The sequence below is a fragment of the Accipiter gentilis genome, chromosome 35 (assembly GCF_929443795.1).
Source record: "Accipiter gentilis chromosome 35, bAccGen1.1, whole genome shotgun sequence".
Taxonomy (NCBI): Eukaryota; Metazoa; Chordata; class Aves; order Accipitriformes; family Accipitridae; genus Astur; species Astur gentilis.
In genome coordinates this window covers 4907408-4915316 of record NC_064914.1, presented here as the reverse complement: position 1 = coordinate 4915316, position 7909 = coordinate 4907408, and positions in this window count along the sequence as shown.

Sequence of the window (7909 nt, the reverse complement as noted above, 5' to 3'; positions counted from 1 at the left end):
AAACTAAATGACCGGAGGGGGACGGGGACGGGGACGGGGACGGGGACGGGGACGTGGACGTGGGACAGAAGTAAGAAAAAAAAAAAAAACTCCAACCGATCCAAACAGAAGCCTTCTCCGAAAAGAGACACCATCCCCCCTCGCCAGCCTACCTCTGCGCCAGGCTCCCCGCCTGCTCGCCAGCCGCTCTCGCCCCGCTCTTTGCCAGCCTCCTTTCCCCGCCGCCGCTGCCGCCACGACTGAGCAGCGGACCGTTCCCGTGGCGGGAAACACCACAGTTTCCGCGGGCCCCGTTGCCGGGCTGCAGACCGCCCCACCCAGCCACCCGCCCCCCACCCCACCCCCGTCTCCGAGACGCCGGAGAGTCTGCGATCGGGAGGGGGCGGGGGCTGCACCTACAGGCTTGCAGGTCGGGGATTGCAGCGCGGGGAGGGAGGGGGAGCACAGCCGTGCAGGGGTGCGTCTATCTGTGTGCGCCTGCATCGCGATGTGTGTGTGTGTGTGTGTGCGTGCGTGTGTGTGTGCGCGCGTGTGCGCGCGCCTGTCGCGGGGGCGGGGGGTGGAGGGGTGGCGGTGCCAGCAGGATCGCAGATATGTATTCCACGGATTTACTTTCTTAAAAAAAGTAAAACGTCCAAAAAAAAAAAAAAATGCGGGGGGCGGGGGGTGGCGGTGCCAGCAGGATCGCAGATATGTATTCCACGGATTTACTTTCTTAAAAAAAGTAAAACGTCCAAAAAAAAAAAAAAAATGCGGGGGGCGGGGGGTGGCGGTGCCAGCAGGATCGCAGATATGTATTCCACGGATTTACTTTCTTAAAAAAAGTAAAACGTCCAAAAAAAAAAAAAAATGCGGGGGGCGGGGGGTGGCGGTGCCAGCAGGATCGCAGATATGTATTCCACGGATTTACTTTCTTAAAAAAAGTAAAACGTCCAAAAAAAAAAAAAAAATGCGGGGGGGGGGGGGGTGGCGGTGCCAGCAGGATCGCAGATATGTATTCCACGGATTTACTTTCTTAAAAAAAGTAAAACGTCCAAAAAAAAAAAAAAAATGCGGGGGGCGGGGGGTGGCGGTGCCAGCAGGATCGCAGATATGTATTCCACGGATTTACTTTCTTAAAAAAAGTAAAACGTCCAAAAAAAAATAAAAAAATAAAAAAAAATGCGGGGGGCGGGGGGTGGAGGGGTGGCGGTGCCAGCAGGATCGCAGATATGTATTCCACGGATTTACTTTCTTAAAAAAAGTAAAACGTCCAAAAAAAAAAAAAATGCGGGGGGCGGGGGGTGGCGGTGCCAGCAGGATCGCAGATATGTATTCCACGGATTTACTTTCTTAAAAAAAGTAAAACGTCCAAAAAAAAAAAAAAAGGCGGGGGGGCGGGGGGGTGGAGGGGTGGCGGTGCCAGCAGGATCGCAGATATGTATTCCACGGATTTACTTTCTTAAAAAAAGTAAAACGTCCAAAAAAAAAAAAAAAAAAAAAAAAAAATGCGGGGGGCGGGGGGTGGAGGGGCGGCGGTGCCAGCAGGATCGCAGATATGTATTCCACGGATTTACTTTCTTAAAAAAAGTAAAACGTCCAAAAAAAAAAAAAAAGGCGGGGGGCGGGGGGTGGCGGTGCCAGCAGGATCGCAGATATGTATTCCACGGATTTACTTTCTTAAAAAAAGTAAAACGTCCAAAAAAAACATAAAAAAAAAAAAAAAAATGCGGGGGGCGGGGGGTGGAGGGGTGGCGGTGCCAGCAGGATCGCAGATATGTATTCCATGGATTTACTTTCTTAAAAAAACTAAAACGTCCAAAAAAAAAAAAAAAAAAAAAAAAAAGGGGGGGGGGGGGGGGGGGGGTGTTAAAAGCAGGACGCGGGCTGTTGCTGCCGGAGCGGCCGGTGAAAAGGGCCGCCAGGTCTACCCGGCTCCGGAGGCCGGCTGCCAGGTCTACCCAGCTCCGGAGGCTGCGCGGCCGCCGGCGGCGCCCGGAGGACGCGGGGTGTCGCTGCCGGAGCGGCCGGTGAAAAGGGCCGCCAGGTCTACCCGGCTCCGGAGGCCGGCTGCCAGGTCTACCCAGCTCCGGAGGCCGGCGCGGCCGCCGGCGGCGCCCGGAGGACGCGGGGTGTCGCTGCCGGAGCGGCCGGTGAAAAGGGCCGCCAGGTCTACCCGGCTCCGGAGGCCGGCTGCCAGGTCTACCCAGCTCCGGAGGCCGGCGCGGCCGCCGGCGGCGCCCGGAGGACGCGGGGTGTCGCTGCCGGAGCGGCCGGTGAAAAGGGCCGCCAGGTCTACCCGGCTCCGGAGGCCGGCTGCCAGGTCTACCCAGCTCCGGAGGCTGCGCGGCCGCCGGCGGCGCCCGGAGGACGCGGGGTGTCGCTGCCGGAGCGGCCGGTGAAAAGGGCCGCCAGGTCTACCCGGCTCCGGAGGCCGGCTGCCAGGTCTACCCAGCTCCGGAGGCCGGCTGCCAGGTCTACCCAGCTCCGGAGGCCGGCGCGTCCGCCGTCGGCGCCCGCAGGACGCGGGGTGTCGCTGCCGGAGCGGCCGGTGAAAAGGGCTGCCAGGTCTACCCGGTTCCGGAGGCCGGCTGCCAGGTCTACCCAGCTCCGGAGGCCGGCTGCCAGGTCTACCCGGTTCCGGAGGCCGGCTGCCAGGTCTACCCGGTTCCGGAGGCCGGCTGCCAGGTCTACCCGGCTCCGGAGGCCGGCGCGGCCGCCGGCGGCGCCCGGAGGACGCGGGGTGTCGCTGCCGGAGCGGCCGGTGAAAAGGGCCGCCAGGTCTACCTGGGTCCGGCGGTACTTAGCCGCATTTCGGGAGCTGGGAGGTAGACCTGATAGCCCCGCCGCTTCCACGGAGCTGGCGAAGGGGTCGCTGTTTTTCGCTGCCTCCAGTTACGTCATCGTAAAAGTCGGTGTCATTGGCCGGTCTCCCCGGTGGGCAGGCACGGCACTCTTGGAGCCGGCCGGGGGCGGGGGCGTGCTTTCCCGTATTATAGGAGCTAGTGGTAACGGGTGCACGGAGCAGCGCTAGTCAGCGGCTGCAAGGCCTGCGGCTCAGCCGGTGAAGTGGGGCCCTGGGCGGTCGTTGTGGTGGCGGCTTCCGTGGTGGCTCGGCTCCCTCTTTCGATGTCTTCGGCCTGTGTGTCCCATCGTTTTCCAAATATGCCAGACCGGTGCCTGCGAGGGTCTGGCAGGCTGCGGTGGCCGCTGACCCCGGGGTGCGAGAACTGTAAAGGTGGATTCTGCTGGGCAAAGCCCGGTGGCCGGCGGTGGCCACCGGCACTCGAACGCGGTAAGACCGGGTGGAACCGAACCTGCCTCGGCTTTCTCCCGGCCTCGGAGGGCCCGATGATGGCAAAGGTGAGCGCTGGTATATGCGAGGGCAGCTGCCCGTGAGCGTCCAGCCCGCCGCGGCCGCCGCCGGCTCCTGAGGGCCCGGTGATGGGTGGGCGAGGTGGCGGCACCTCGTCCTTTCTCTGGCCTTAAGCTGGAGTGGGCAGAGTGGCAGCTGGTTCCCGGTGGCCGGCAGCCGGATGCAGACGGCTGGGGGTTCTCGTGCGTGCCGCAGCTCCCCCCCCAGCCCCCGAGGGCCCGGTGATGGCACAGGCGAGAGGCCGCAGTGCCTCGTCCTGTTTTTTGCCGGCATGAGCCATGTGTGGGCGGCCTGTGGTGTCCGGCTGGCCCCGGCTTGCCTGGTTGCAGGAGGGCTCGGTGGGAAAGGTCTGCGGCGTTTTTCCGGGTTAGAGGTGGCGGCACCTCATCGCGTTTTCTCTGGCCTTAAGCCGGAACCCATCCACGAATTGGGCAGAGCGTGAGCGGCGGCCGGCCCTGGTGGCCGGCAGCCGGATGCAGACGGCTGGGGGTTCTCGTGCGTGCCGCAGCTCCCCCCCAGCCCCCGAGGGCCCGGTGATGGCACAGGCGAGAGGCCGCAGTGCCTCGTCCTGTTTTTTGCCGGCATGAGCCATGTGTGGGCGGCCTGTGGTGTCCGGCTGGCCCCGGCTTGCCTGGTTGCAGGAGGGCTGGGTGGGAAAGGTCTGCGGCGTTTTTCCGGGTTAGAGGTGGCGGCACCTCATCGCGTTTTCTCTGGCCTTAAGCCGGAACCCATCCACGAATTGGGCAGAGCGTGAGCGGCGGCCGGCCCTGGTGGCCGGCAGCCGGATGCAGACGGCTGGGGGTTCTCGTGCGTGCCGCAGCTCCCCCCCAGCCCCCGAGGGCCCGGTGATGGCACAGGCGAGAGGCCGCAGTGCCTCGTCCTGTTTTTTGCCGGCATGAGCCATGTGTGGGCGGCCTGTGGTGTCCGGCTGGCCCCGGCTTGCCTGGTTGCAGGAGGGCTCGGTGGGAAAGGTCTGCGGCGTTTTTCCGGGTTAGAGGTGGCGGCACCTCATCGCGTTTTCTCTGGCCTTAAGCTGGGGGCCGCAAAGCGGTGAGAAAATTGCGGCTGTACCTGGTGGCTGGCAAGCCGAACGCAGGCGTCTGGGGTTGTCTAGCTTCCGTGGCATTCCCCCGGCCCTCAACACCCGTGCAGGGCATGGGTCCAGGTCCGTCCCCCCCCGATGGCATGCAGTTGCCTGCGGGGCGGGCAAAGACCGGCAGCCGGTGGTGGCTGTTGGCACTCGAACGCTGGAAGGGCTGGGGGTGTTGAGCCTGCCGTGGCCTTCTACCCTGTCCCGTTGGCCTCAGAAAAATCATTGTCTGGAGCGGGCGTGGCCCGTGGCACCTCCAGCTCCCTGATTTGACTGATCCAGACCCACAGGCAGCGCCTGCTGAGGCGTCCTCGGGTGCGTCGGAGAGCCTCCACGGCGGGCCGGCTCTGCCGGTGTTCAGGTCGTTGGAGCAACCCTCGCAGGCGTTGCCCTCTCACTCGCACGCAGAGCCCCCGCGCCTGCCGTCCGCCCTCCTCCGGGTGGCGGCGGGTGCGAGCGGCCGTCGTTGTCCCAGGACTCGTGGCCGTGGGGCCTCCGCTCCTTCCCCGTCTCCCTTCCCTTACTGATCGATGAGGCGTTTAGGGCGCGTCGGAGGGGCTTCCCGGCGGGCCGGCTCTGCCGGTGTTCAGGCCGGCGTTGCACCTCTCCGCAGACGTTGCCCTCTCACTCGCACGCAGGGCCCCCGCGCCTGCCGTCCGCCCTCCTCCGGGTGGCGGCGGGTGCGAGCGGCCGTCGTTGTCCCAGGACTCGTGGCCGTGGGGCCTCCGCTCCTTCCCCGTCTCCCTTCCCTTACTGATCGATGAGGCGTTTAGGGCGCGTCGGAGGGGCTTCCCGGCGGGCCGGCTCTGCCGGTGTTCAGGCCGGCGTTGCACCTCTCCGCAGACGTTGCCCTCTCACTCGCACGCAGGGCCCCCGCGCCTGCCGTCCGCCCTCCTCCGGGTGGCGGCGGGTGCGAGCGGCCGTCGTTGTCCCAGGACTCGTGGCCGTGGGGCCTCCGCTCCTTCCCCGTCTCCCTTCCCTTACTGATCGATGAGGCGTTTAGGGCGCGTCGGAGGGGCTTCCCGGCGGGCCGGCTCTGCCGGTGTTCAGGCCGGCGTTGCACCTCTCCGCAGACGTTGCCCTCTCACTCGCACGCAGGGCCCCCGCGCCTGCCGTCCGCCCTCCTCCGGGTGGCGGCGGGTGCGAGCGGCCGTCGTTGTCCCAGGACTCGTGGCCGTGGGGCCTCCGCTCCTTCCCCGTCTCCCTTCCCTTACTGATCGATGAGGCGTTTAGGGCGCGTCGGAGGGGCTTCCCGGCGGGCCGGCTCTGCCGGTGTTCAGGCCGGCGTTGCACCTCTCCGCAGACGTTGCCCTCTCACTCGCACGCAGGTCCCCCGCGCCTGCCGACCGCCCTCCTCCGGGTGGCGGCGGGTGCGAGCGGCCGTCGCTGTCCCAGGACCCGTGGCCGTGGGGCCTCCGCTCCTGCCTCGTTTGCCTTCCCTTGCTGATCCGATGAGGCGTTTAGGGCGCGTCGGAGGGGCTTCCCGGCGGGCCGGCTCTGCCGGTGTTCAGGCCGTCGTTGCACCTCTCCGCAGACGTTGCCCTCTCACTCGCACGCAGGGCCCCCGCGCCTGCCGTCCGCCCTCCTCCGGGTGGCGGCGGGTGCGAGCGGCCGTCGTTGTCCCAGGACCCGTGGCCGTGGGGCCTCCGCTCCTGCCTCGTTTGCCTTCCCTTGCTGATCCGATGAGGCGTTTAGGGCGCGTCGGAGGGGCTTCCCGGCGGGCCGGCTCTGCCGGTGTTCAGGCCGGCGTTGCACCTCTCCGCAGACGTTGCCCTCTCACTCGCACGCAGGGCCCCCGCGCCTGCCGTCCGCCCTCCTCCGGGTGGCGGCGGGTGCGAGCGGCCGTCGTTGTCCCAGGACTCGTGGCCGTGGGGCCTCCGCTCCTTCCCCGTCTCCCTTCCCTTACTGATCGATGAGGCGTTTAGGGCGCGTCGGAGGGGCTTCCCGGCGGGCCGGCTCTGCCGGTGTTCAGGCCGGCGTTGCACCTCTCCGCAGACGTTGCCCTCTCACTCGCACGCAGGGCCCCCGCGCCTGCCGTCCGCCCTCCTCCGGGTGGCGGCGGGTGCGAGCGGCCGTCGTTGTCCCAGGACTCGTGGCCGTGGGGCCTCCGCTCCTTCCCCGTCTCCCTTCCCTTACTGATCGATGAGGCGTTTAGGGCGCGTCGGAGGGGCTTCCCGGCGGGCCGGCTCTGCCGGTGTTCAGGCCGGCGTTGCACCTCTCCGCAGACGTTGCCCTCTCACTCGCACGCAGGGCCCCCGCGCCTGCCGTCCGCCCTCCTCCGGGTGGCGGCGGGTGCGAGCGGCCGTCGTTGTCCCAGGACTCGTGGCCGTGGGGCCTCCGCTCCTTCCCCGTCTCCCTTCCCTTACTGATCGATGAGGCGTTTAGGGCGCGTCGGAGGGGCTTCCCGGCGGGCCGGCTCTGCCGGTGTTCAGGCCGGCGTTGCACCTCTCCGCAGACGTTGCCCTCTCACTCGCACGCAGGGCCCCCGCGCCTGCCGTCCGCCCTCCTCCGGGTGGCGGCGGGTGCGAGCGGCCGTCGCTGTCCCAGGACCCGTGGCCGTGGGGCCTCCGCTCCTGCCTCGTTTGCCTTCCCTTGCTGATCCGATGAGGCGTTTAGGGCGCGTCGGAGGGGCTTCCCGGCGGGCCGGCTCTGCCGGTGTTCAGGCCGTCGTTGCACCTCTCCGCAGACGTTGCCCTCTCACTCGCACGCAGGGCCCCCGCGCCTGCCGTCCGCCCTCCTCCGGGTGGCGGCGGGTGCGAGCGGCCGTCGTTGTCCCAGGACCCGTGGCCGTGGGGCCTCCGCTCCTGCCTCGTTTGCCTTCCCTTGCTGATCCGATGAGGCGTTTAGGGCGCGTCGGAGGGGCTTCCCGGCGGGCCGGCTCTGCCGGTGTTCAGGCCGGCGTTGCACCTCTCCGCAGACGTTGCCCTCTCACTCGCACGCAGGGCCCCCGCGCCTGCCGTCCGCCCTCCTCCGGGTGGCGGCGGGTGCGAGCGGCCGTCGTTGTCCCAGGACCCGTGGCCGTGGGGCCTCCGCTCCTGCCTCGTTTGCCTTCCCTTGCTGATCCGATGAGGCGTTTAGGGCGCGTCGGAGGGCCTTCCCGGCGGGCCGGCTCTGCCGGTGTTCAGGCCGTCGTTGCACCTCTCCGCAGACGTTGCCCTCTCACTCGCACGCAGGGCCCCCGCGCCTGCCGTCCGCCCTCCTCCGGGTGGCGGCGGGTGCGAGCGGCCGTCGTTGTCCCAGGACCCGTGGCCGTGGGGCCTCCGCTCCTGCCTCGTTTGCCTTCCCTTGCTGATCCGATGAGGCGTTTAGGGCGCGTCGGAGGGGCTTCCCGGCGGGCCGGCTCTGCCGGTGTTCAGGCCGTCGTTGCACCTCTCCGCAGACGTTGCCCTCTCACTCGCACGCAGGGCCCCCGCGCCTGCCGTCCGCCCTCCTCCGGGTGGCGGTGGGTGCGAGCGGCCGTCGCT